The sequence below is a fragment of the Panthera onca genome, chromosome D2 (assembly GCF_046562875.1).
Source record: "Panthera onca isolate mPanOnc1 chromosome D2, mPanOnc1 haplotype 2, whole genome shotgun sequence".
Lineage (NCBI taxonomy): Eukaryota > Metazoa > Chordata > Mammalia > Carnivora > Felidae > Panthera > Panthera onca.
In genome coordinates, this window is record NC_138349.1 from 38,322,264 (window position 1) to 38,349,600 (window position 27,337).

A 27,337-nucleotide genomic window follows, 5' to 3' on the forward strand; every position below is an offset into this window, starting at 1 on the left:
GAAGGAGTATTGGCCTACAGCTATGTAATACATCCTACCATGAAGAGGGGTGTGTGTGTGTGTGTGTGTGTGTGTGTGTGTGTGTGTGTGTGTGTTTAGTTTTAAATAAATATATAGCTGGTCAGGCTTATATTGTTTTGGTCAGGCTTGTTTTTTGTTTATTTTTTTGTGGTGTTTTTTTGAACTTCCCTAGAAAATGCTGGCTTGGAATCCAGGTCAATGCAGACTCCCCCAAGGTTGCAGAGTTATCTTGCTGACCCCACTCCAAGCAGCCTGTCTCTTGCTGAAAAAGGTGACTTTCCCATATGATTTTCCTTTTATGGAGAAAGTGAGTGGATAGCCCAAAGGGCAGATAATCCAGAGGGACCTCCTGCCTCATATCCATGAGATTTGAGGGAGTCCTGAATTTTCTGATCTCTGAGCCTGTTACCCAAAATTCTCTTTCCTCCGAAAGCTGCCCCTAAATCTAGGCATACAACCTTTCACACTAAGGTAAAACAATCTGTTGCTGCTGCAAACTAATACTGTATATAAAATATTATTAGTTTTTAATTTTACAGAGAATTAACAATATAATCTTTGTTAAGAAAATAACTTTTTAAAATTATTTTTTTTAAGCCAGAAGATTTTACATACATTCTGGCTTCTCTTTATTTATTTTTTATTTTTATTATTTTTATTTATTATTTATTTTTTTTTAGCTAGAAGATGTATTTTTTTAACTTGTTTTACTATTTATTTTTTTTAAATTTACATCCAAATTATGGGGCGCCTGGGTGGCTCAGTCGGTTAAGCGGCCGACTTCGGCTCAGGTCACGATCTTGCGGTCCGTGAGTTCGAGCCCCGCGTCGGGCTCTGTGCTGACAGCTCAGAGCCTGGAGCCTGTTTCAGATTCTGTGTCTCCCTCTCTCTCTGCCCCTCCCCTGTTCATGCTCTGTCTCTCTCTGTCTCAAAAATAAATGTTAAAAAAAAATTTAAAAAAAAAAATTAAAAAAATTAAAAAATAAATAAATAAATTTACATCCAAATTAGTTAGCATATAGTGCAACAATGATTTCAGGAGTAGATTCCTTAGGGCCCCTTAGCCATTTAGCCCATCCCCCCTCCCACAATCCCTCCAGCAACCCTCTGTTTGTTTTCCATATTTAAGAGTCTCTTCTGTTTTGTCCCCCTCCCTGTTTTTATATATTTTTTTGTTTCCCTTCCTTATGTTCATCTGTTTTGTCTCTTAAAGTCCTCATATGAGTGAAGTCATATGATATTTGTCTTTCTCTGACTAATTTCACTTAGCATAGTACCCTCCAGTTCCATCCACATAGTTGCAAATGGCAAGAATTCATTCTTTTTGATTGCCGAGTAATACTCCATTGTATAGATATATACCACATCTTCTTTATCCATTCATCCATCGACGGACATTTGGGCTCTTTCCATGCTTTCGCTATTGTGGATAGTGCTGCTATAAACATGGGGGTGCATGTGTCCCTTCGAAACAGCACACCTGTATCCTGTGGATAAATGCCTAGTAGTGCAATTGCTGGGCCGAAGGGTAGTTCTATTTTTAGTTTTTTGAGGAACCTCCATAGTGTTTTCCAGAGTGGCTGCAACAGCTTGCATTCCCAATTATTATTTTTATTTTTTAAAGTTTATTTTTTTTATTTTGAGAGAGATGGGGGAGGGGCAGAGAGAAAGGGAGAGCAAGAGAATCCCAAGTAGGCTCCACACTGTCAGTGCAGACAATGTGGGGCTCGAACTCATGAACAATGAGATCATGACCTGAGCCGAAGTCAACTGCTTAACTGACTAAACTACCCAGGCAGCTCTCTCTCTATTAAAATTTATTTTACCTTATTATTTTTTTTAGAGAGAGCGCACAAACGGGGAGAGAGGGGAAGAGGGAGAGAATCTTCAGCAGGCTTCACCTGGAGCCCGATGTGGGGCTGGATCCCATGACCCTGGCATCATGAGCAGAGATGAAATCTAAGAGTCAGACGTTCAACCGACGACTGAGCCACCAGGTGCCTCAAGAAAATAACTGTTTAGATCAAGGGTCAGCAACCTTTTTCTCTGAAAACCCATACAGTAAATATTTTAGGTTTCTGGGCCACATAATATTTCTAGAACATATTTTTTAATGGCCCTTTAGAAAGATAAAAACATTCTTAGCTCACAGGCCGGGTAAAAACAGGCTGGATTTGGCCCACAAGCCCTTGTGTGAGAACCCCTGATTTATACGTCAGAGCAATGTTTGCTTTCAGCACCACTACTGATATTAGTCACTGACATAGCGGTCATTTTTGTTATTATTTTAGTGTTTATCCTTTCTGACTTTTTTAAAAATAATTTTTTAATGTTTGATTTATTTTTGAGAGAGAGGGTGAGAGTAGGGGAGGGGCAGAGAGAGGGGCAGACAGAGGATCCAAAGCAGGCTCTGTGCCGACAGCAAATGAGCTTGATGTGGGGCTGGAACTCAAGAACTGTGAAATCATGACCTGAGCCGAAGTCAGATGCTCGACAGACTGAGCCACCCAGGTGCCCCTCCTTTCTGACCTTTTTACTGTGCATATCTGTCTCTCTCTGTGTGTGTGAGTCTTGCATAAGAGAGTACTATAGCATTTGGGGGAAAATTTCAATTGTGCAAATATGAAAAAATATTTTTACGTATTATAAGTAGTACTGTATAATACTAATAAATTTTTACATAGTGCACTAAATTCAAAACAATGCAATTCCTTCTCATATTTTCAAAGTTGTCAGGAATTGTACACATTCAGAAACTGCTGGGCCCAGTGAACTGGGAGCTGTGTTTATGGTAGTGTTCTTCCGTGTTGCCCTCACAACCAGCACTTGGTGTTGTCACTGTCTTCTTTCTCTGCTTTAATTATTATTGTTATTATAATTAATTTGTAAAGAATGTTTGTTTATTTATTTTGAGAGAGAGAGAGAGAGAGAGCAAGCACCAGTGCAAGCAGGGGAGGGGCAGAGAGAGAGAGGGAGCGAGAGAATCCCAACCAGGCTCTGCACTGTCAGCAGAGAGCCCAATGTGGGGCTCCATCCCACAAACTGTGAGATCATGACCTGAGCTGAAATCAAGAGTTGGATGCTTAACTGACTGGGCCACCCAGGCGCCCCATTATTATTATTATTTTAAGTAAACTCTGCACCCAATGTGAGGCTCGAACTTACAACCCCAAGATCAAGACTCATGTGTTCTACTGACTGAGCCAGCCAGGTACCCCTGGTTTAATATTTTTTTTAACTTACTGGTTATACTTCATTCCTCTTGGAAACTTTATGTGCTCATTTCTTAGAACAAATTTATTGAGATATAATTAGTATAAAATGTACCACTTTGAAGTGTGCAAATTAGTGATTTTTAGTATATTCACAGAGTTATGCAATCATTACCACTATAGGCATACCTCAGAGATATTGCAGGTTCAGTTCCAGAACACCATAATAAAGTAAATATCATAATAAAGCAATAAATGCCTGTATATACCTAATTTGTGTTAACCTTGCGTTGGGCACGTAGTGTTATATATTTCCTTTAGCTGGTATCTCACAATTTTTGATATGTTTTATTTTCACTTTAATTTGGTTTGATGTATTTTTAAAAATTTCCACTGAGACTCCCCTTGACCCATAGATTTTTCTACAAGTGTATTGTTGAGTTTACAAGGGTTAGGAAAATTTCTTGTTGTCTTTCTCTTATTGATTTATAGTTTGGTTATTGTGGTTGGAGAACGAACTATGTATGTTTTCAGTTCTTTTGTATTTGTTGAAGTTTGTATTATGGTACACATTCCCTGGGTACTTGAAAAGAATGTGTATTTGCTGTTGTTGGGTGAAGTGTTCTATAAATGTCGGTTAGATTTTGTTGATGTTGCTACTGAGTTCTTTTATATTCTTCCTAATTTTCTGTGTAGCTATTGTATCAATTATTGAGAGAGGTATGTTGATGTCACTAGCTATAAGTGTGGATTTGTGTATCCTTTCAGTTGGTTTTTTGCTTCACGTATTATATGGCTCTTCTGTCTGGTACATATGCATTTAGGACTGCTGTGCCTTCTTGGAGTAACCCTTTTCTCATTATATAATGTCCTTCTGTTTGTTGGTGATTTTCAATGTTCTGAAGTCTACCTTATTTGATATTTATATAGCCACTCTTGCTTTTTTTTTTACATTAAGTTTTTAAAAATTAATGTTGGCTTGATATATATTTTTCTATTCTGTTACTTTCATCCTACTTATAGGATTGTATTTGAATTAAATTTCTTCTAGACAGTACATAGTTGGGTTATATTTTAAAAATCCAACTTGCTGGGGCGCCGGGGTGGCCCAGCTGGTTAAGCTCTGACTCATGGTTTCAGCTCAGGTCATGATCTTATGGATTTGTGAGTTTGACTCCCACATTGGGCTCTGCGCTGACAGCATGGAGACTGCTTGTGATTTTCTCTCTCCCTCTCTCTCTGCCCTTCCTCCACTTGCTGTCTCTGTCTCTCCCAGAATAAATAAATGAATAAATCTTAAAAAAAATTTTTTTTGCCAACCTCTGGGTTTTCATTGGCATTTTTAGACCACTTAGATTTAGTGTAATTATTGATATATTAGGATTTAAGTTTGCCATTTTGGTTTGTGTTTTATATTTGTTGATTTTGTTTCTTGTTTCTTTGTATTGTCTCTGGATTACTTGCACATTTCTTAGAATTCCATTTTGATGTATTTATAGTTTTTTTTTTTTAAGTTTATTTATTGGGGAGCCTGGTTGGCTCAGTCGGTTAGGTGTCTGACTTTGGCTCAGGTCATGATCTCGTGGTCCGTGAGTTCCAGCCCCACATCAGGCTCTGTGCCTACAGCTCAGAACCTGGAGCCTGCTTCGGATTCTGTGTCCCCTGCCTCCCCTGCCCTCCCCCCCCCCCCCACACCCCATTAGTGCTCTGTCACTCTGTCTCTCAAAAATAAATGTCAAAATAAATTAAAAACATAAAAGTTTGTTTATTTTGAGAGCGGGGAGGGGCAGAGAGAGAGGGAGAAAGAAAATCCCAAGCAGGGTCTGCACTATCAGTACAGGGCCTGACGCGGGTCTCCAGCTCACAAACCGTGAGATCGTGACCTGAACCAAGATTAATAATCGGATGCTTAACCGACTGAGGCACCTAGGCACCCCAGTGTATCTAGGATTTTGAGTATATTTTTTGTGTAGCTATTTTAGTGGTTTCTCTGATATATATGTAACCCATTAACTGTGTTCTCATTTTATTTGAGTGAAGAATAGAAATCTTACCTCCCTTTACATCCCTTTTCCTTCTACTGCTTTAAAAAAAATTTTTTTTTAATGTTTATTTATTTTTGAGAGAGAGAGAGACACCAAGCATGAGCAGGAGAGGGGCAAAGAGAGAGGAAACACAGAATCTGAAACAGGCTCCAGGCTCTGAGCTGTCAGCACAGAGCCTGACGCAGGCCTCGAACTCACGGACTGTGAGATCATGACCTGAACTGAAGTCTGACGCTTAACCGACTGAGCCACCCAGGCGCCCCCATCCTTCTACTGCTTATAAAGATTTTTTTATTTTTAAGTAATCTCTATACCCACTGTGGGGCTTGAACTTACAACCCTGAGATCAAGAGTTGCATGCTCTAAGGACTGAGGTAGCCAGGTGCCTACATTTACATATTTAGATTTTACATACATTCATAGTTTATACACACATACATTCATAATTTACATGCATTCAGATTCTTATCAGACAACATTATAATTTGTGCTTCAACGATAAAATACAACTTAGAAAATTTAAGAGAAGGAAAGTCTAAAATTTTGACTCATATTTTTGTTTACTGTGTTCCATGGTTTCTTCCTTAGACATTTCCATTCTGTTTAAAGAACTTTATCTAGTCATTTATTAGGGTAGGTTTAAGGGTGACAAATTCTGTTATCTGAGAATTCACCTCAGACTGACTGTATTTCCCCTTCATTACTGTAGGATATTTTGGCTAGATGTAGCATTTGGGGTTGACATTTCTTTTCTTTCAGCACATGAAAAATCTTGTGCCACTTATTTCTGGCCTCTCTAGTTTCTAAAGAGAAATGCACTGTCATTCAGAAGATTTTGCTCCTAGAAGTAAGATGTCATTGCTGACTTGCTGCTTTCAAGATTTAAAAAATCTTTAGTTTTCCTAAGTTTGATCAGGTGTGTCTTAATACGGAATTTCCTTGGCTTTATCTGGTTTGGGTTTACTCCTTTTATTGAATGTTTATGTCTTTTACCAAATTTGGAGAGTTTTTAGCTATTATTTGTTGAAGTACGTGTCCAGTGTTACTCTCTTTATCCTCTCCTGTGACTCTGAGAAGGTGAATGTTAATTTTTTCACACTTAGTCTGTCAGGTTCCTGGGGCTTTTTTTCTTTAGTCTGTTCTCTCTGTTCTTCACATTGAGCAGTGTCTATGGTTTTCTCTTTCAGTTCACTATTCTTTCCTTTGTCCTCTTCATTATTTTTTATTTTGAGCCCATCCACTTTGTTTTTAATTTCACTTAGTGTATTTTTCATTACAAAAATTTCCATTTAAGGTTTTTTGTATCTTCTATTTCTTTGCTGCTATTCTTCAGTTTTGAAATGGGGTTCGCGTGCTTTTGTAATTGCTTGTTGAAGCATTTTCATCATGGCAGCTTTAAAGTCTTTGTCAGATAATTCTAACATCCTGTCCTCTTGGCATCTATTGTTTTTTAATTCAGTTTGAGATCTTCCTGCTTTGTGTTATGAGTGAATTTTGCTTAGAACCTGGATATTTTCATATTATCTTAGAAGATGCTAGATCTTACTTACATCTGTTTTAACCGGCTTTCTCTAACACTGCTCCAGCAGGAGAATTGGGGGCAGTGTCCCTTTACTGATAGATGGAGGTAGAATTCGAGGTTTCCCACTCATCCTTGTTTGAAACCTGACTTGGGGGCTCTTTGTTACTCTCGAGGGAGATTGGGAGTTCTGGCACCCCAGTTGGTCTCCACTGACACTAAGGTAGGAATAGCCTCATTACTAATGGATGGAGCCAAATGTCCCAGTTCCCTTCTTGGCCTTTCTGAGAATATTCCCTCTCCCCTTTAAAAAAATTATGCTTTTAGGGCACCTGGTTGGCTTAGTCAGTTAAGTGTTCAGCTCAGATCATGATTTCTGGGCTCATGGGTTTGAATCCCACATTAGGCTCTGTGTTGACAGCTCAGGGCCTGGAGCCTGCTTCGGATTCTGTGTCTTCTTCTCTCTCTGCCCCTCCCCCCACTCATGTTCTGTTTCTCTCAAAAATAAACATTAAAAAAATTTTAAAAATTATGCTTTTAGGTGCTTTAATTGACCCCATGATTTTGCTATGAGTACCTCCTCAAACTTGCTTCTGTTTTTTACCCCCATTGATCTGCAAGTTCTTCTTTGTTCTTTAGCACAGTAAGCTTTGTTAGTTTTACCTTGTGCTTTTCTTGGCCAGACTTGCAATCACTTTTCCAAAGGTCATTATGTACTTTTCACAGATAATTTCTGAGTACTAACTGTGTTCATTGCTACTGGGAGATCATTGTATCTAGGCTCTTTGACAGGTCAGAGGTGGGAGGCACATTGTTAAAAAAAATTATGAAAAGAATATAATGATTTACATATAAAATTAAAAAAATTATTTTAATGTCTATTTATTTTTGAGAGACAGAGAGAGACAGAGCACGAGTCTTGAACTGGTGTACAAGTTCATTCAGTTTGAAGGATCTATTTGTCCAAAATGAATTGAATACTCAGTTCTTTCCTCATGTAACCATGTAATGAATTCTTTTTAAAAAAATTTTTTTAAATAATTTTTAAACTGTTTATTCATTTTTTGAGAGAGACAGAGACAGAGCATGAGTGGGGGAGGGGCAGAGAGAGAGGGAGACCTAGAATCTGAAACAGGCCCAGGCTCTGAGCTGCCAGCACAAAGCATGACCCAGGGCTCAAACCCAGGAAGGGACCTGAGCTGAAGTCGGATTCATAATTCACTGAATCACCCAGGTGCCTCTGAATTCTTAAATATTCTTTTTCTTTTTGTGCCAATTCCAAATTAAAAAAAAAGTTATAATAGAATACTTTTAATATATGTTAAGCAGTACTGGGGTTTTCTTCTTTTTTTTCTTCTTATTTTTCTCTTAGAGTAGGGTTACAATGCCCAGTCAAGTAAGATATACAAAATAAAAAGCAAAAAGAAAAACAGAAAATTGTTGAGATTCTGTTTGGAGTATTGTTGAAGATTGAACCTTTCTAGGAAAATCATAGGAATATCTACTCATCCAGGTCTTTTAAATGTGATATACCACAAAATATCTTTTTTAAAAATAGGTTATTAACTCAATTATTTTGCACAATTTTTGATGCTGTTGTGAGTGGAACTTATTATTGGAAAAAAAAAAGAATTGGTGTTATATATTACAAGAAATTGTTTTCTGCAAGGATAGTGGTAAAAATGCGTGTTATGATCAGATTTCTGCAAACTCTAAGAAGGCTGCGTCTAACGGTTAAGCAGGTAAATTTCAGGGAGCGGGAGGTGAAGCTATGTCCACTGTTCCTTTCTTTCATTTGTTTGTGCGTATTTTCTGATTTTCCTAAAATTTTCATGTATTACCATGTAGTCTTTGGAGGCTAACGTTGTAAAAAGCATGATAATGAAACATTCATCATTATTTTCCTGTATTGGGAGAACCCTGCCGTTCGGGTGTATTTCACAACAAGGGCGAGTCTCTGGCCCCCCGCTTCCGTTGTTGCCCCGGCCCCGCCCGTCTCCGGGACAGCTCAGCGTTTCCCGGAACTTGTCCGGCGCATACTTACCCTGCGCGCCCCGCCCGGCCCGCCGCAGAGGCGCACACGTTCCCCGCCGGGGCTGATGGGAAGTTACACACCCGCGCGGCTCCGGTACGCATGTGCGTTCGGCGGTGGCCGCCTCACCACTCTGATACGTGGGGTAGATGGTCTCCGTCCGCATGGTCCTGCGGAGCCGCGCAGCCACACGGCTGTGAGGCCCGCGGCTGTGTGTGGTGGGCGGAGACCGTGCGTGTTGGATCCGCTCCCGATCCCAACGCGGGGAGAGCGGGGCCCGGCGTCCAGACGCTGGAGCCCTGTGGCCGGCCGCCTGGCCACGTCCTCTGAGGGTTGCAGCCTTGTGCACCTAGCCTGCGAAAGCGGCCCAGGTCGGCTCCCAGCAGCGCCCCCTGGGGGAGGCCCGGCTCTTCAGCGGGCTTCTCTGCGCTGAGAGCGAAGGCATGTGAAGCTTTGAGCCTAGTGTGTGGTGGTTAATGATAAAGCAGCTGTTTTCGTTTGTTATTTCTTTGAATTTTCACAAACGTTTGTTTTAGCAAATGAGAACCAGTCTTGGAGAGGTGAATTATTTACCCAAGTTCACTCAGCCGGCAGGTGAGGGGGTTGGGTTCAAGGTCGGATCCGTTGTCCGAACCTCCTGTTATTAATAGGCCACTCTACCTGGAAACCACCATTGGGTTCTTTCACGGTCCCTAAGTGGCACAAGTGCCCTCCTGGCTCTCAGGAAGGACTCTGAAGTCAGAGTCCATAATCCAGGATATGGGCCCCTCCCATCTTTCTCAGCTTTGTGCGCCCAGCAGTCCTGATTTGAGCCTGTAGAAGGTCTAGTCTGGGGAGCAACCGTCCAGAGAGTCAGATTGGGGGTCTTGTACGAAAATTCAAATTGAATGATTTTGTCCTCTGGGCTCAGCTCCATTTCCCTCGCAACAAAGCAATTCTAGGAAGATAAAAGGGAAGGAACTGCACAAAAACATCCAAAGAAAACACCCTGAGACCCTCCTCAGACCTCTCACCAGAGCTTCAGAACAGAAGTGAAGGAGACCCCCCAAAGGAACAGACTCTAGATATCCAAGGCCAGAAGCAATTTTTGATCTCCCTGCTCTAAATAAACATAACTTCAGGTGTCACAACTGAAACCATCACAGCTCTGTGATTTCAGAGACCAGGTTTCACTGGAGAGGTGTGCTGTCTTAAGTGATGAGTGGGGCAAGCTGCATGGAAACATCACCTCCTTATGGATGATTAGCATGGGAGAAGGGTCACCAGCAAGGAAGTTTTATTTAACTCCTTACACAGCCCACATTTCTTTTGTTCTCCTTTTCCCAAACCCTAAGCCTGTATATGATGTATATCCATGTATTTTTAGTATCTAGGTATTTTTATTTTTTTATTCTGAACTTAGAATCACGTAATAGTAGTGCAAGAAGGGCATTCGAGATTATCTATTTCTGCCCCATTTGAAAGGAAACATAGAGCCTGAGAAAGTAAATGAATTGTTTCAGATCACTCCTGTGTTACTGATCAAGACATTAGAGTTTCTTGGTTTCTTGATTCCCAAGATGCCTCCTTTGCACAGCTAAAACAAGTTTCTTATCAAAAGGTTATGAAATTGCAACTAATTTGGACAGTTTAAAAAAAAAAAAACTTATTAGAATACTGATTCTCTTTTTCAGAGTTTCTGTGAATTGTTCAACAGTACTTCCAGGATCATGTTGGTAGGAAAATAGATAATGCAATCTTAGTATTTCTAACCACATGAGTTTAAAGAACACGCTCCTATATTAGTATTCTGAATGTATGAATTGGTTGTATTTTAAGTTTTTTTGTGTGCTTAAATCATAGGCAAATGATCAATATAATCAATGGGATGTGTATGTTTACTTTCACCTACTCAAAAACTACATGTCAAAGCTGAATATGATCTAGTCACTGATATGTTTCCATGTTGTTTAGATTGCCTCTTTTGTGGTGCATTTTAGAAAGGTGAATCCAGGGCCACCTGGGTGGCTCATTTGGTTAAGCGGCAGACTTAGGCTCAGGTCATGATCTCATGGCTTGTGAGTTCGAGCCCCAAATAGGGTTCTGTGCTAACAGCTCAGAACCTGGAGCCTGCTTCGGATTCTGTGTCTCCCTCTCTCTCTGCCCCTCCCCCACTCATGCTCGCACTCTCTCTCTCTCTCTCTCTCTCTCTCTCTCTCTCCCTCTCTCTCTCTCAAAAATAAGTAAACATTAAAAAGAAATAAATAGAAAGGTGAATCCAGGAACTGCAAGGCAGGCCATATTTTCCTGACTTTATTCTTGCTTCCTTCTTCCCAGCTCTACCTTTACACTTCTCTACACTTTTCCAAACCAGAAAATGAACAGATCCCAGGTGAGTTGTTTATTTGTTATTCCCTTTATTTCTAATGCCTTGTGTGAGACTTTTAAGAGTTAGTAGATTAGAGTGGAAATATAGAAATTATAAATCAACAATAGGGAAAATATACAGTAGCAGATCAAGAACAGAAGGATGTAATATATAGATATGGACAGATCTTATGATCTTACAGAGTTATCAAAGATAAGCTGCAAATTTCCTAATCTTTCTGATAGTCATGCAGTATCTGTTACATGATTTACATTTTCCATAAACAGAAACCATATTGATTATTTATGGGGCATGAAGACTTGCTAGCATTAAAGTCTAAAAGAAGTTCCTTTCTTGCACTCTGTACGGATGATGAAGTGTACAACCTTCTAACAACTTCCCTAGAAGAAATGCAGCCTCTTTCACTGAGCAGTTCTTCAATGGGAACAGAGGACTCTAGAGCTAAGGGAGAACTCAGTGGATATAGATTTTCAGAGAATCAGAATATCGTGTCTGGTACTGGATGCTGTACAGTATAGTAACCACTAGCCCCATGTAGATAGTTCATTTAAAGCAATTAAAATGTGGTTCCTATAACAAATCAACATCTTTTTTGGTCTTTTTTTTAATATCCCAATGATAACTCTAATTTGGACTTAGCAAAATTACTAATTAGCTAGTTCTTGTTGTTTTCTAATTAGCTTTTTTTTTTTTTTCATTTAAATCCAAGTTAACATATAGTGTAATAATGATTTCAGGAATAGAATTTAGTGATTCATCACTTACATATAACACCCAGTGCTCATCCCAACAAGTGCCCTCCTAATGCCCCTTGCCCATTTAGCCACCCCCCCGCCCCACTCTCCAGCAACCCTCAGTTTGTTCTCTGTATTTAAGAATCTCTTATGGTTTATCTCCCTCTCTGTTTTTATATTATTTTTGCTTCTCTTCCCTTATGTTCATCTGTTTTGAATCTTAAATTCCACATATGAGTGAAGTTATATGATGTTTGTCTTTCTCTGACTAACTTATTTTGCTTAGTATAATACATTCTAGTTCCATCCACATTGTTGCAAATAGCAAAATTTCATTCTTTTTGACCACCAAGTAATATTCCAGTGTGTGTGTGTGTGTATGTACCACATCTTTATCCACTCATTGGTTGATAGACATGTGGGCTCTTTCCATACTTCGGCTATTGTTGATAATGCTGCTATAAACATTGGGGTGAATGTGCCCATTCAAAACAGCACTCCTGTATTCTTTGCATAAATACCTAGTAGTGCAATTATTGGGTCATAGGGTAGTTCCATTTTTTAATTTTTTGAGGAACCTCTATACTGTTATCCAGAGTGGCTGCACCAGTTTGCATTCCTACCAGTAGTGCAAAAGAGTTCCTCTTTTTCTGCATCCTTGCCAACATCCATTGTTGCCTGAGTTGTTAATTTTAGCCATTCTGACAGATGTGAGGTCATATCCATTGTGGTTTTGATCTGTATTTCTCTGATGATAGTGATGTTGAGCATCTTTTCATGTGTCTGTCTGTTAGCCATCTGGATGTCTTCTTTGGAAAAGTGTCTATTCATGTCTTTTGCCCATTTCTTCACTGTATTTTGGGGGTGTTGAGTTTGAAAAGTTCTTTATAGATTTTGGATATTAACCTTTTATCTGATATGTCATTTGCAAATATCTTTTCCAATTCCATTGGTTGCCTTTTAGTTTTACTGATTTTTTCCTTCACTGTACAGAAGTTTTGTTTTGTTTTTTTTATCTTGATGAGGTCCCAATAGTTCATTTTTGCTTTTGTTTCCCTTGCCTCCAGAGACATGTCAGGTAAGTTGCTGCAGTTGAGGTCAAAGAGGTTGTTGCCTGTTTTCTCCTCTAGGATTTTGGTTGCTTCCTGTCTTATATTTAGGTCTTTAATATATTTTGAGTTTATTTTTATGTATGGCATAAGAAAGTGGTCCAGGTTCATTCTTCTGCATGTCGCTGTCCAGTTTTCCCAGCACCACTTGCTGAAGAGACTGTCTTTATTCCATTGGATATTCTTTCCTGCTTTGTCAAAGATTAGTTGGCCATATGTTTGTGGGTCCATTTCTGGGTTTTCTATTCTGTTCCATTGATCTATGTGTCTGTTTCTGTGCCAGTACCATACTGTCTTGATGATTACAGCTTTGTAATACAGCTTGAAGTCTGAGATTGTGATACCTCCAGCTTTGGTTTTCTTTTTCAGGCTTGCTTTGGCTATTCAGGGTCTTTTCTGGCTCCATACAAATTTTAGGATTCTTTGGTTTAGCTCTGTGAAGAATGCTGGTGTTATTTTGATAGGGATTGCATTGAATACGTAGATTGCTTTGAGTAGTATCGACTCACATATCAACACTTTTAAGTGCTTAGTTGCCACATGTGGCTTGTGGCTACCAAACTGGACAGCAGTGCTCTAGACCATTTTCTGATGTTCCTGTATGATCCAGGGATAAAATGTAGAGTATTTGGAAGAACGAATCAAGTGTATGTTCTTTACTGATTATTCCAGTAAATGATTTTTGCCCCCGTTAGGCCGTATTTAGTGGTGGCACAGATAGTTCAGAGTTATACTCTCTGGCTCTTATGTCCATAATTCTATTTTACGTTTCAGACCATTCTTGCTTCTTCCTTTCCAGTTGTCTTAACGTCTTTTCGTAAAGGTCACAGTGATCTAATTACAATAAAATGATGGCTATTACCAGTACCTGCTGTCTCATGGACACTGTGGACTGTTCTCTCCTGAGAGTTTCTTGTTGGTTTCTCTGACACCATCCCACTGGATGTGCCTTTGTCTGTATTTTGTATTTTGTGGTGCTTTCTTCCATCCTTTTGCCCTTAAACATTATCATCCTCAGGAGCATGTCCCATCTCTCTGCTTCTTGTTATTCTCATTGCCCTCACAGATTCATCTTCTCTGTGTTCATAGCTGATGGGCACCTGTGGGAGTCTGTCTTTCCAGCGTACCTCTCTGCTGGTCCCCTGTGTGTAACTTGTTCAAGAGCATCCAAAAATAACAGATCCATAATTAAAGTACTCGTGTTTCTTTATTCTCTGTCACATATTAACACTGCTTAGCCAGTCATCCATGTGATAGAAGTCCTAAACCACTTTCTGTCTCAGTTCTCCTGTCATTCTAGTTAGTTATCCCATTCTTGTTTCTTTTAAATTGTTAATATTTCTTAAATTTGTCTTTTCTGTCTTATCCTTGTAGCCTACCACAGTTTCATTTTCTCTTCTTTGTTCCAGCCTTTATGCTTCTTTTCTAGATCTCAAGTTTGTTTTCAGTAATTTGTCTAAAATGTTAATCAGTTAGTGTTTCTTCCACTTTCTTGGCTGCTAGCCATCAGTAGGGTAGAGTCCAGGATCCTGTGACACAGGAGGCCCCTGCTGATACAGTGACTTCCTATTTCCTATTGTTGAATACCTGCCATGGCTGGTCTACTATTTACCGTGAATTATTGATTAACTGTGATGTTTCATATATGATATGATAATGGATTGCCTTGTCTATGTATTTGCCCATTTTCCTCTATTTTTTATGACCTTGTAAAAATCCTTTATGTAATTTGGACAGTAATCCTTTTTCTCTTATTTATTTCTTAAAAAAATTGTTTTTGAACATTTATTTATTTTTGAGAGAGAGAGAGAGAGAGAGAGAGAGAGAGAGAGTGGGGGAGGGGCAGAGAGAGAGGGAGACACAGAATTTGAAGCAGGTTTTTCTCTTATTTATTTCTTGCAAATACTTTTTTTCACTTCTTTCTTTGAAAGAAATTTTTAATAAAATTTAATAATTTTACTCCTAAAAATTTATTAATAAAATTCTCAATTGTGATGTACTGAGTGGATTTTTTAAAATGTCTTTCAAACCATTTGCTTGGGGGTGCCTAGCTGGCTCAGTCGGAAGAGCATGCTACTCTTGATCTCAGGGCTGTGAGTTCGAGCCCCATGTTGGGTTAGAGATTACTAAAAAAACAAAACAAAATGAAAAACATAAAAAATAAAACCATTTGCCTTTGACAAAACTCTGAAGGGGAGTCCTTACGTATTAATCATAGTTATTTTAAACTATCTGTGTGATAATACCAACATCTGTTTCATAGCTGAGTGTGGTTCTTATTCCTTTTTTCTTTAGGTGTATTTTCTCTTTTATTGGCTTATGTCATAGTTTTGTTGTTGTTGTTCAAAGTTGAACAGGTATCTGGTAATAGAAACTGAGGTAAGTAGACCTTTAGTGTGAGGACTTGTGTTATTCTGGCTAGCAGATGAGCTTTGTTTAATGTTTGTTGTAGGTTTCGGGGCTTCACTTCCTCTGGTGTCCTTATTTTTGTCTCCCTTCTTTGAAGACTTTGAGATTCCTTAAGAACTCTGCCTCAGTGGAGAGTCTGTGTCTTGTAGCTTTTTTAGCTATAATCTATTGATGTTATGCTGGAATCCTGTTGGTGTGGCGATAAAGTGTGGAGGGAAAGCATTCTAAAATCTCATGATTAAATCTCAGTCTTTTAGTGGGTCTGTGTCCCTGGGCTGCGATTTTCACAAGTGTTTCTTCAGTGGTATAACTACCCCTCCTCCCGCCTTCTATTTCCTTTCTTGGCCGAGTTTCTCCTCAATTCCTTGAAACAATAACTTTTTAAAAATTTTGTTTTTATTTATTTATTTTTTGTTTGTTTTTTTGTTTTGTTTTTTCCATAATCATGTGTTTATTTGGCACATTATAAGCACAGTGTCAAGAACTTTCTGTTTTACATCATTCCTGTTAACCTTGTTCTTACTCCTCGGATCTCCCACCATTCCTCTCCCACTGTGACATGATGCTTTATTTATTTATTTATTTTATTAACTTGTTTTATTTATTTATTTATTTATTTATTTATTTATTTATTTTTGAAATTTACATCCAAATTAGTTAGCATATAGTGCAACAATGATTTCATGAGTAGATTCCTTAGTGCCCCTTACTCATTTAGCCCGTCCCCCCTCCCACACACCCTCCAGTAACCCTCTGTTTGTTCTCCATATTTATGAGTCTCTTCTGCTTGTCCCCCTCCTTGTTTTTATATATTTTTTTGTTTCCCTTCCCTTATGTTAATCTGTTTTGTGTCTTAAAGTCCTCATATGAGTGAAGTCATATGATTTTTGTCTTTCTCTGACTGACGAATTTCACTTAGCATAATACCCTCCAGTTCCATCCATGTAGTTGCAAATGGCAAGATTTCATTCTTTAAAAAAATTTGTTTTTAAATGTTTATTCATTTATTTTGAGAGAGAGAGATCTCACGGACCTCATGAACCATGAGATCATAACCTGAGCTGGAATCAAGAGTTGGACACTTAACTGACCGAGCCACCCAGGCGCCCCTGAAACAATAACCTTCAAAAACTGTTCCCTGCCCTCCAGCCTTAAATGGGACAGGAAGGCTAGAGATGGATAGTGTGGAGAAGAATTCCCTTCCTTCAGCTGGGATTAGATTTCAGAGAGTAAGCCTTTGTTATGAAGAAGATACTGAGCATATTTCCACAATAGTTACTGTTGCCCTACTCTTGCCAGGTCTAAGTGGATCTTTCCTGGATGTTATTCATGAGAACCTGGTGAAGTTGTGGGACAGAAAGCCCATGAAAGTGTGGCAGCCCCACTGCTGTACCCTCTGGTTTACTCTGATGCTTCTCTAAACATAGCCCCCAGCAGTTAGCAAATTTACCAGCTTATGGCTCTGCCAGCTTCTGCTCACTTGGAGCAGCTGTGAGCAGCTGTGACTCTGCATGTGTCTACCTGTCTAGATTTCAGGGTGACAGTTTGCCTTGTGACTTCAGTTCTCTGATGGTTTCAAGGAAAGTCATTGATTTTTAGGGGATTTTAGGATGGGAGTGACAACCTGCAAGCTCTTTAAATATCAGAGTTGAAACCAAAGGCTTGTGTATCTTTTTTTATTTCTTAACTCTCTTAGTATATCTCTTTCAATGTGAAAACTCAAAGGCTTTCGACTATGGGAGATAAAAGAAGTAAAAACTAGTCAGGATGAAATAAAAATGCTATAACTCAGCTGCAATCACGGATGGATGCTGCAGCTGCAAGGATGGATGAGGCAGAACAGAGAATCAGCAATAATAGAGGACAAACTTATGGAGAATAATGAAGCAGAAAAAAAGAGGGAGATTAAGGCAAAAGAGTACAATTTAAGAATTAGAGAAATCAGTGACTCATTAAAAAGGAACATCAGAATCATAGGGTTCCCAGAAGAGGAAGAGAGAAATAGGGGTAGAAGGGTTATGTGAGCAAATCATAGCAGAAAACTTTCCTAACCTGGGGAAAGACACAGACATCAAAATCCAGGAAGCACAGAGGACCCCCATTAGATTCAACAAAAAACAACCATCAACAAGGCGTATCATAGTCAAATTCACAAAATACTCAGGCAAGGAGAGAATCATGAAAGCAGCAAGGGAAAAAAAAGTCCTTAACCTACAAGGGAAGACAGATCAGGTTTGCAGCAGACCTATCCACAGAAACTTGGCAGGCCAGAAAGGAGTGGCAGGATATATTCAATGTGCTGAATCAGAAAAATATGCAGCCAAGAATTCTTTATCCAGCAAGGCTGTCATTCAAAATAGAAGGAGAGATAAAAAGTTTCCCAGACAAAAATTAAAGGAGTTTGTGACCACTAAACCAGCCCTGCAAGAAATTTTAAGGGGGACTCTCTGAGGGGAGAAAAGATGAAAATAGAAAGGAAGAAAGAAAGAAAGAAAGAAAGAAAGAGAAATACCAAAAGCAACAAAGATTAGAAAGGACCAGAGGACACCACAAGAAATTCCAACTCTACAAGCATCATAATGGCAATAAATTCGTATCTTTCAGTACTCACTCTAAATGTCAATAGACTCAATGTTCCAATCAAAAGACATAGGGTAATGGAATGGATAAGAAAACAAGATTCATCTATATGCTGTGTACAAGAGACCAACTTTAGACCTAAAGACACCTTCAGATTGAAAGTAAGGCGATAGATGGGGTGCCTGGGTACCTCAGTCAGTTAAGTGTCTGATTCGGCTCAGGTGATGATCTCACAGTTTGTGAGTTTGAGCCCTGCATCGGGCTCTGTGCTGACAGCTTAGAGCCCGGAGCCTGCTTCAAATTCTATGTCTCCCTCTCTCTTTGCTCCTCCCCCACTCATGCTCTGTCTCTCTCTCTTCTTCAAAAAAATAAAACATTTTAAAAAATTTAAAAAAGAAAGTAAGGAGAACCATCTGTCATGCTAATGGTCAACAAAAGAAAGCTGGAGTAGCCATACTCCATATATCTAACAATGTAGACTTTAAAATGAAGACTGTATCAAGAGATGAACAAAGGCATTATATCATAGTTAAGGGGTCTATCCACCAAGAAGACCCTACAGTTGTAAACATTTATGCTCCAAATGTGAGAGAACCCAAATATAAATCGATTAACCACAAACATAAAGAAACTCATCGATAATAATACCATAATAGTAGGAGACTTCAACATGCCATTCACAGCAATGGACAGATAATCTAATCAAGAAATCAACAAGGAAACAATGGCTTTGAATGACACACTGGACCAGATAGACTTAACAGATATTTTCAGAACATTTCATCCTAAAGCAGCGGAATACACATTCTTCTCCAGTGCACATGGAATGTTCTCCAGAATAGACCACATACTGGGACACAAATCAGCCCTCAGCAAGTGCAAAAAGATTGAAATCATACCGTGCATATTTTCAGACCACAACATGATGAAACTCGAAATCGACCACAAGAAAAAATTTGGAAAGGTAACAAATACTTGGAGACTGAAGAACATCCTACTAAAGAATGAATGGGCTAACCAAGCAGTTAAAGAGGAAGCTAAAAAGTATATGGAAGTCAATGAAAATGATAACACCACAACCTCAAACCTCTGGGACGCAGCAAAGGCAGTCATAAGAGGAAAGTATATAGCAATCCAGGCCTTCCTAAAGAAGGAAGAAAGGTCTCAGATACACACTCTAACCTTACGCCTTGAGGAGCTGGAAAAAGAACAGCAAATAAAACCTGAAACCAGCAGAAGACAGGAAATAATAAAGATTAGAGCAGAAATTAATGCTATCGGAACCAAAAAAACAAAAACAAAAACAAGAACAAAACAAAACCAGTAGAACAGATCAATGAAACCAGAAGCTGGTTCTTTGAAAGAATTAACAAAATTGATAAACCACTAGCCAGTTTGATCAAAAAGAAAAAGGAAAGGACCTAAATAAATAAAATCAAGAATGAAAGAGGAGAGATCACAACCAACACAGCAGAAATAAAAGCAATAATAAGAGAATATTATGAGCAATTATATGCCAACAAAAGGGGCAATCTGGAAGAAATGGACAAATTCCTAGAAACATATACACTACAAAACTGAAACAGGAAGAAATAGAAAATTTGAACAGACCCATAACCAGTAAGGAAATCGAATTAGTAATCAAAAGTCTCCCAAAAAACGAGGGTCCAGGGACAAAGGCTTTCCAGGGGAATTCTACCAAACATTTAAGGAAGAGTTAACACCTATTCTCTTGAAGCTGTTCCAAAAAATAGAAATGGAAGGAAAACTTCCAAACTCATTCTATGAGGCCAGTATTACCTTGATTCCAAAACCAGACAGGGACCCCATTAAAAAGGAGAACTATAGATCAATTTCCCTGATGAACATGGATGAAAAAACCCTAACAAGATATTAGCCAACCGGATCCAGCAGTACATTACAAAAATTCACTACGACCAAGTGGGATTTATACCTCGGATGCAGGGCTGGTTCAATATCTGCAAAACAATTAACGTGATTCATCACATCAATAAAAGAAAGGACAAGAACCATATGATCCTTTCAATAGATGCAGAGAAAGCATTTGACAAAATACAGCATCCTTTCTTGATAAAAAGTCTCAAGAAGGTAGGGATAGAAGGAGCATACCTCGAGATCATAAAAGCCACATATGAATGACCCAACACTAATATCATCCTCAATGGGGAAAAACTGAGAGCTTTCCCCCTAAGGTCAGGAACAAGACAGGGATGTCCATGTTCACCACTGTTGTTCAACATAGTATTGGAAGTCTTAGCCTCTGCAATCAGACAACACAAAGAAATAAAAGGCATCCAAATCAGCCAGCAGGAGGTCAAACTTACACTCTTCGCAGATAACATGGTACTCTATATGGAAAACCCAAAAGATTCCACAAAAAAAACCCTGCTGGAATTGATTCATGAATTCAGCAAAGTTGCAGGATATAAAATCAATGCACAGAAATCGGTTGCATTCCTATACACCAACAATGAAGCGACAGAAAGAGAAATCAAGGAATCGATCCCATTTACAGTTGCACAAAAAACTATAAAATACCTAGGAATAAATCTAACCAAGGAGGTGAAAAATCTATACACTGAAAACTATAGAAAGCTTATGAAATAAATTGAAGAAGACACAAAAAAATGGAAAAAGATTCCATGCTCCTGGATAGGAGGAACAAATATTGTTAAGATGTCGATATTACCCAAAGCAGTCTACATATTCAATGCAATCCCTATCAAAATAACACCAGCATTCTTCACAGAGATAGAAAAAATAATCCTAAAATTTTTATGGAACCAGAAAAGACCCCGAATAGCCAAAGCGATCTTGAAAAAGAAAACCAAAGCAGGAGGCATCACCATCTCAGACTTCAAGCTATACTACAAAGCTGTAATCAAGACAGTATGGTACTGGCACAAGAACAGACACTCAGATCAATGGAACAGAATAGAGAACCAAGAAATGGACCCTCAAATGTATGACCAACTAATCTTTGACAAAGCAGGAAAGAATATCCAATGGAATAAAGACAGTCTCTTCAGCAAGTGGTGCTGGGAAAACTGGACAGTGACATGCAGAAGACTGAACCTGGGCCACTTTCTTACACCATACACAAAAATAAACTCAAAATGGATGAAAGACCTAAATGTAAACAGGAAGCCATCAAAATCCTTGAGGAGAAAGCAGGCAAAAACCTCTTTGATCTTGGCCACAGCAACTTCTTACTCAACACGTCTTTGGAGGCAAGGGAAACAAAAGCAAAAATGAACTACTGGGACCTCATCAAAATAAAAGCTTTCTGCACAGAGAAGGAAACAATCAGCAAAACTAAAATGCAACCGACAGAATGGGAGAAGATATTTGCAAATGACATATCAGATGAAGGATTAGTATCCAAAATCTATAAAGAACTTATCAAACTAAACACCCCAAAAATAAATAATCTAGTGAAGAAATGGGCAAAAGACATGAATAGACACTTCTCCAAAGAAGACATCCAGATGGCCAACCGACACATGAAAAAATGCTCAACGTCACTCATCATCAGGGAAATACAAATCAAAACCACAATGAGATACCACCTTACACCGTCAGAATGGCTAACATTAACAACTCAGGAAACAATAGATGTTGGTGAGGATGCAGAGAAAGAGGATCTCTTTTGCATTGTTGGTGGGAATGCAAGCTGGTGCAGCCACTCTGGAAAACAGTATGGAGATTCCTCAAAAAACTAAAAATAGAACTACCCTAGGACCCAGCAATTGCTCTACTAGGTATCTATCCAAGGGATACAGGTGTGCTGTTTCAAAGGGACACATGCACCCCAATGTTTATAGCAGCACTATCAGTAATAGCTAAAGTATGGAAAGAGCCCAAATGTCCATTGATGGATGAATGGATAAAGAAGATGTGGTATATATATACAATGGAGTATTACTGGGCAATCAAAACAAATGAATCTTGCCATTTGCAACTACATGGATGGAACTGGAGAGTACTATGCTAAGTGAAATTAGTCCATCAGAGAAAGACAAATATCATATGACTTCACTCATATGAGGACTTTAAGAGATAAAACAGATGAACATAAGGGAAGGGAAACAAAAATCATATAAAAACAGGGAGGAGGACAAAACAGAAGAGACTCTTAAATATGGAGAACAAACAGAGGGCTGCTGGAGGGGTTGTGAGAGGGGGATGGGCTAAATGGGTCAGGGGCACTAAGGAATCTACTCCTGAAATCATTGTTGCACTATATGCTAACTAATTTGGATGTAAATTAAAAAAAAATAAAATTAAAAAAAAGGAAACATAAAAAAAGGCTTTCACTATGAAAGTATCTTATTTATGATTAATTCTCTTCCATCTGTTCCTTTCATTTACTGGAATCCTTATTGTTTACATGTTAGCTTTTCTGGATATGTCAGCCAATATCATTGTCTTTGTCTACAAATTACTTTGCTTAGACTTCTTTCCTCAGGATTCTGGTTCCTCTTATATGGGGTAGTCATTTTCCTTTTCTTGATCTAGGTTGTGTATTTCTTGAGTAATTTGACAGGCTGTTATGTCTCTCTACTCAATAGATAGTAGAGGGCAAGTCAGTTTCTACTTTTGTGATGACTAATAAGCTGGAAAACTTACTTTTTTATATTATCAAGAAGGAACGCTCGACCTCCCTCCCATATGCATTTGGCAGTCTCTCTTTTAGTCTACATTCTAGGATATTTGCAGAATTAGTCATTTATGTCTATCCATTCTATTTCAGGCCTCCCGTTAAGAGTTTTGATTTTGTTTTTCACAATTCAGTAGTCAAATTTTTCAATTTTTGAGAATTATTTCTTGAGGTTTGATGGTTCCTTGTTATTGAAGTCAGTTCTTAGGCAGTTTTCTAAAATCTGTAAAAGCACCATTTGGAACTAAAAGCAGATTTTCTTCCATTTTTTGCTGTGATTTTGTTTTATCCATGTTGTGGTTTTGATTATCTTAGTTCTTACCATTATGCCCTTGTTCTTCTTTTTTTTTTTAATGTTTATTTTTCAGAGGGAGAGAGAGAGGGAGAGAGAAAAATCCCAAGCAGGCTCTGCACAGTCACCGCAGAGCCCAATGTGCAGCTCTAACTCACGAACTATGAGATCATGACCTGAGCCTAAATCGAGAGTTGGATGCTTAACTGACTGAGCCACAGGCACCCAAAGATAAAAAGATAAAAACAAGTGAAATTAATTTTCATCTCGGGCTTCCCTCCTGAGTTCAGAACCATACATCCAGTGGCCTCCTGAAGATGTCTGTCTGCTTGTTCCACAGATACTTCAGGCACACACAACATGCCCAAGACCTCTCTAACTCTTACTTCGGCCAACCTTTTTCTGCTTTATATTTTCATTATTATCAGTTGTAACACATGTTAGCAGATTCTACATCAAGTTGTACTGAATTAGTGTTTTCACAAACTATTTGAAAATACTCTCTTCTGTATTTCATAGGAACTAATTCTCCAATGATTTCAAACTTATTAGTTAAAATTTTTTTGAGTATAGGGGCACTTGGGTGGCTCAGTCGGTTAAGCATCTGACTTTGGCTCAGGTCATGATCTCACGGTTCCTGGGTTCAAGCCCCACGTCGGGCTCTGTGCTGATGGCTTGGAGCCTGGAGCCTGCTTCAGATTCTGTGTTTCCCCTCTCTCTCTGCCCCTCCCTCGCTCGTGCTCTCTTTCTCTCAAAAATAAATAAACATTAAAAAAAATTAAAAAAAATTTTTTTTTGAGTATAGCCGATATGCAATGTTACTTTAGTTTCAGGTGTACAACACAGTGATTCGACAAGTTTATACATAATGCCTTGCTCACCACAAGTGCGGCTGCCATCTATCTGTCACCATACAGTGCTATCATTGACAGTGTTATTGACTACATTCCTTACGCTGTGCCTTTTATTCTTGTAACTAATTCATTACATAACTGGAAGCCAGTATTTCCCATCCTGCTTCACCTATTTTGTCCATCCCCCTCTGACAGCCATCAGTTCTCTGTATTTATAGGTCTTGTCAAACTTTTTACTGACATTCTGAATAAACAATAATAACTGAGTAGTAACATCTTTTGGCTCATCCAGAGCAAAGAAAACCACTTGATTATATGCCTTGTATTTTAGTTGGCTATTGATGTTGCTTCCAGTATCCTCAACTCTGTGAGCAACTCTTCTCACCAAGAGGCTAATAGTCATACACAAATTTATTTTCTCTGGATATATTTCTTTAGCTATTTTAATAAGGTATTCTTTTTTATTTAAAAAATTTATTATTATTATTTGGTTCTTCCTTTAACTGTTTGACTTCCGGAAAGTCACTTTTCTTCTCTGGGAATCACTTTTTTTTTTAAGTTTATTTGTTTATTTTGAGAGGGAGAGAGAGAGACGGAGAGAGAGAGAGAGTATGAGAATGAGCAAGGGAGGGGCAGAGAGAGAGAGGGAGGAAGAGAATCCCAAGCAGGCTCTGCACTGTCAACGCAGAACCCGACATGGGGCTCAAACTCACAAATTGTGACCTGAGCAGAAATCCAGAGGTGGAGGCTGAAACAACTGAGCCACCCAGGCACCCCTGGGCATCACTTTTTAAAAAAAAATCTGTAAAATGGGTGATAAATAAGACTGATAAGCATGTGATTGAGTGAGGTGAGTGAATCTGTGGCTTACTACATTGATGTTTCAAAACAAGAAACCTGAATACAGAACAACTCTAAGCTCCTTATCTTCCCTGGGCCTCAGTTTCCTCATTTATAAAAGGGATATAGTGAAACCTTACTGGATTGTTATGGTGGTTAAGTAATATTAGTCATGTAAAACCCTAGCATAATGCTTTTCACATGCTACATATTACAAGTTAATAGCTATGATTATTACCATGTGCTGGATGTTTATTTAAATGTTTATTTTTATTTTTATTTAATGTTCATTTGTTGTTGAGAGAGAGAGACCAAGCGTGAGTGGAGGATGGCAGAGAGAGAGGGAGACACAGAATCCACAGTAGGCTCCAGGCTCTGAGCTGTCCACATAGAGCCTGACATGGGGCTTGAAGTCATGAACCATGAGATCATGACCTGAGCCAAAGTCAGACACTTAAGTGACTAAGCCACCCAGGAGCCCCAATGTGCTAGATGTTTTAAATACTTTATCCCAGTGGTTCACAAACTTTAGCATGATGCATCAAAGTCATTTGGGGGGGTGGCTAGATAATTTGCATTTCTGACAAGTTCCAACTGATGCTGATAATGCTGGTCCAGAGACCACACTTTGAGAACTGCTGTATCATTTCATTTACTCTTCACCCAAACCCCCTGTTATAAATAATATTACTTCAACAGAGAGGTTAAGTAACTCATCCCAGGCTCAACAGCTGGTAACTGAGTACTTTCACTTATGATTGAAAATTCTTTAAACATAACTTTGAAAAACAATTTTTTTTAATGTTTAATTTTGAGAGAGAGAGAGAGGGAGACAGATTGTGAGCAGGGGAGAGGCAGAGAGAGAGGGAGACACAGAATCTGAAGCAGGCTCCAGGCTCTGAGTTGTTAGCACAGAGCCTGATGCGGGGCTTAAACTCATGAACTGTGAGATCATGACCAGAGCTGAAGTTGGATGCTTAACTGACTGAGCCACCCAGGCACCCCTTTAAATGTAACTTTTTTTATTTTTTATTTTTTAACGTTTATTTATTTTTGAGACAGAGAGAGACAGAGAGAGACAGAGCATGAACGGGGGAGGGTCACAGAGAGAGGGAGACACAGAATCGGAAGCAGGCTCCAGGCTCTGAGCCATCAGCCCAGAGCCCGACGCGGGGCTCGAACTCACAGACCGCGAGATCGTGACCTGAGCTGAAGTCGGACGCTTAACGGACTGAGCCACCCAGGCGCCCCTAAATGTAACTTTTTTAAATGGCTGAATGAGGGGCACCTGGCTGATTCAGTTGATGGAGCATTTAGCTCTTGATTTTGGGGTTGTGAGTTCGAGCCCCACACTGCGTATAGATTATTTAAAAATAAAATCTTAAAAAAAATGCCTGGGGCACCTGAGTGGCTCAGCTGGTTAAATGTTTGACTCTTGATTTCTGTTCAGGTTATAATCTCACAGCTTGTGAGCTTGAGCCACATACTCCGTGACAGCAGGGAGTCTACTTGGGATTCCCTCTCTCCTTCTCTCTCTGCCCCTCCCCACTCACACAATCTCCTTTTTACTCTCAAAAATAAATAAAACTTAAAAAATTAGGGATCATCAATAAAAAGATAGAAATTATTTAAAAAAGCCAAATGGAAGGTATAGACTTGTAAAGTACAATGAAGTAAAATGAAAAAAAAAAATTAGCAGAAGGATTTAAAAACACTTTTTAAATGTTTTATTTATTTTTGACAGAGAGAGTGAGAGCAGGGAAAGGGCAGGGGAAGAGGGGGACAAAGAGGATCCTAAGTGGGCTCTGCCCAGCAGCGAGCCCAATGTGGGGCTCTAACTCATGAACCATGAGATTATGGCCTGAGCTGAAGTTGGATGCTCAACCAACTGGGCCACCCAGGCACCTCAGTAGAAGGATTTTTAAAATCAGATTTGAGCCAGCAATGGAAAGAATCAGTGAATTTGAAGATAAAGCAATAGGGATTTTACAGCCTAGATACCAGAGAACACAAGAGGAATGAGGAAAAGCAAACAGTCTCAGAGACCTGTGGAACACCAGCAGGCATATCAACAAAATAATAATGGGAGTCCCAGGAGGAGAGGAGAGAAAGGCATAGAAAACATAGTAAGTAATGTCCAAAAACTTCCCAAATATGATGAAAATGTTAATTTACACATTCATGAACCCCAATAAATGCCAAGTAGTATAAATACAAACAGACCCATAGCTAGACACATTATAGCCAAGGCAGAAAGAGAACATTTTGAAAGCAGCAATAAAGAAGAATTTACCATATACAATAATATTAACAGCTGATTTCTCACCAGAAACAATGGAGGCCAAAAGCAATAGAATGAAATTACAAGTGCTGAATGGAGAGTTGAATGGAGAGTCGGCATGATGGTGTGACAGACATTCTTCCTTCTTGTTCTCTACTTTTACATTTAATTAGGCATCCATTCATGAACAAAAGTGTAGGATTTGTGGGATTCGGGACCATATGCTAAGGAATGCAAAAGGAGTCTTGCCCACACGTAATTATTCAGTAATAGGCAGACAGACCTTGGTTGGAGCTGCAGAACCAGGAGAGCCAATGAACCTGCCCCAGTCCCTCTTGGCTGTGTTTGGGGAAAATGTGG

General features: G+C 39.0%; 1 long non-coding RNA gene across 6 annotated transcripts in view; it reads left to right on the forward strand.

The window, feature by feature from the left end:
- The window catches only part of LOC132677711 (uncharacterized), a 91,263-nt gene that overhangs the window by 20,704 nt on the left and 43,222 nt on the right, over positions 1 to 27,337 (forward strand). The window contains exon 3 of one of the 6 annotated variants that reach the window (XR_014135357.1): positions 11,146 to 11,200. The exons of 2 other annotated variants lie outside the window; for them this stretch is intronic. This is a non-coding gene — a long non-coding RNA (uncharacterized LOC132677711). Of the gene's footprint in view, positions 1 to 1,864; positions 4,574 to 11,145; positions 12,309 to 15,335; positions 26,501 to 27,337 lie in introns of those variants that run through there. 3 more of the 6 variants (XR_014135361.1, XR_014135360.1, XR_014135356.1) reach the window with 3 other exon arrangements.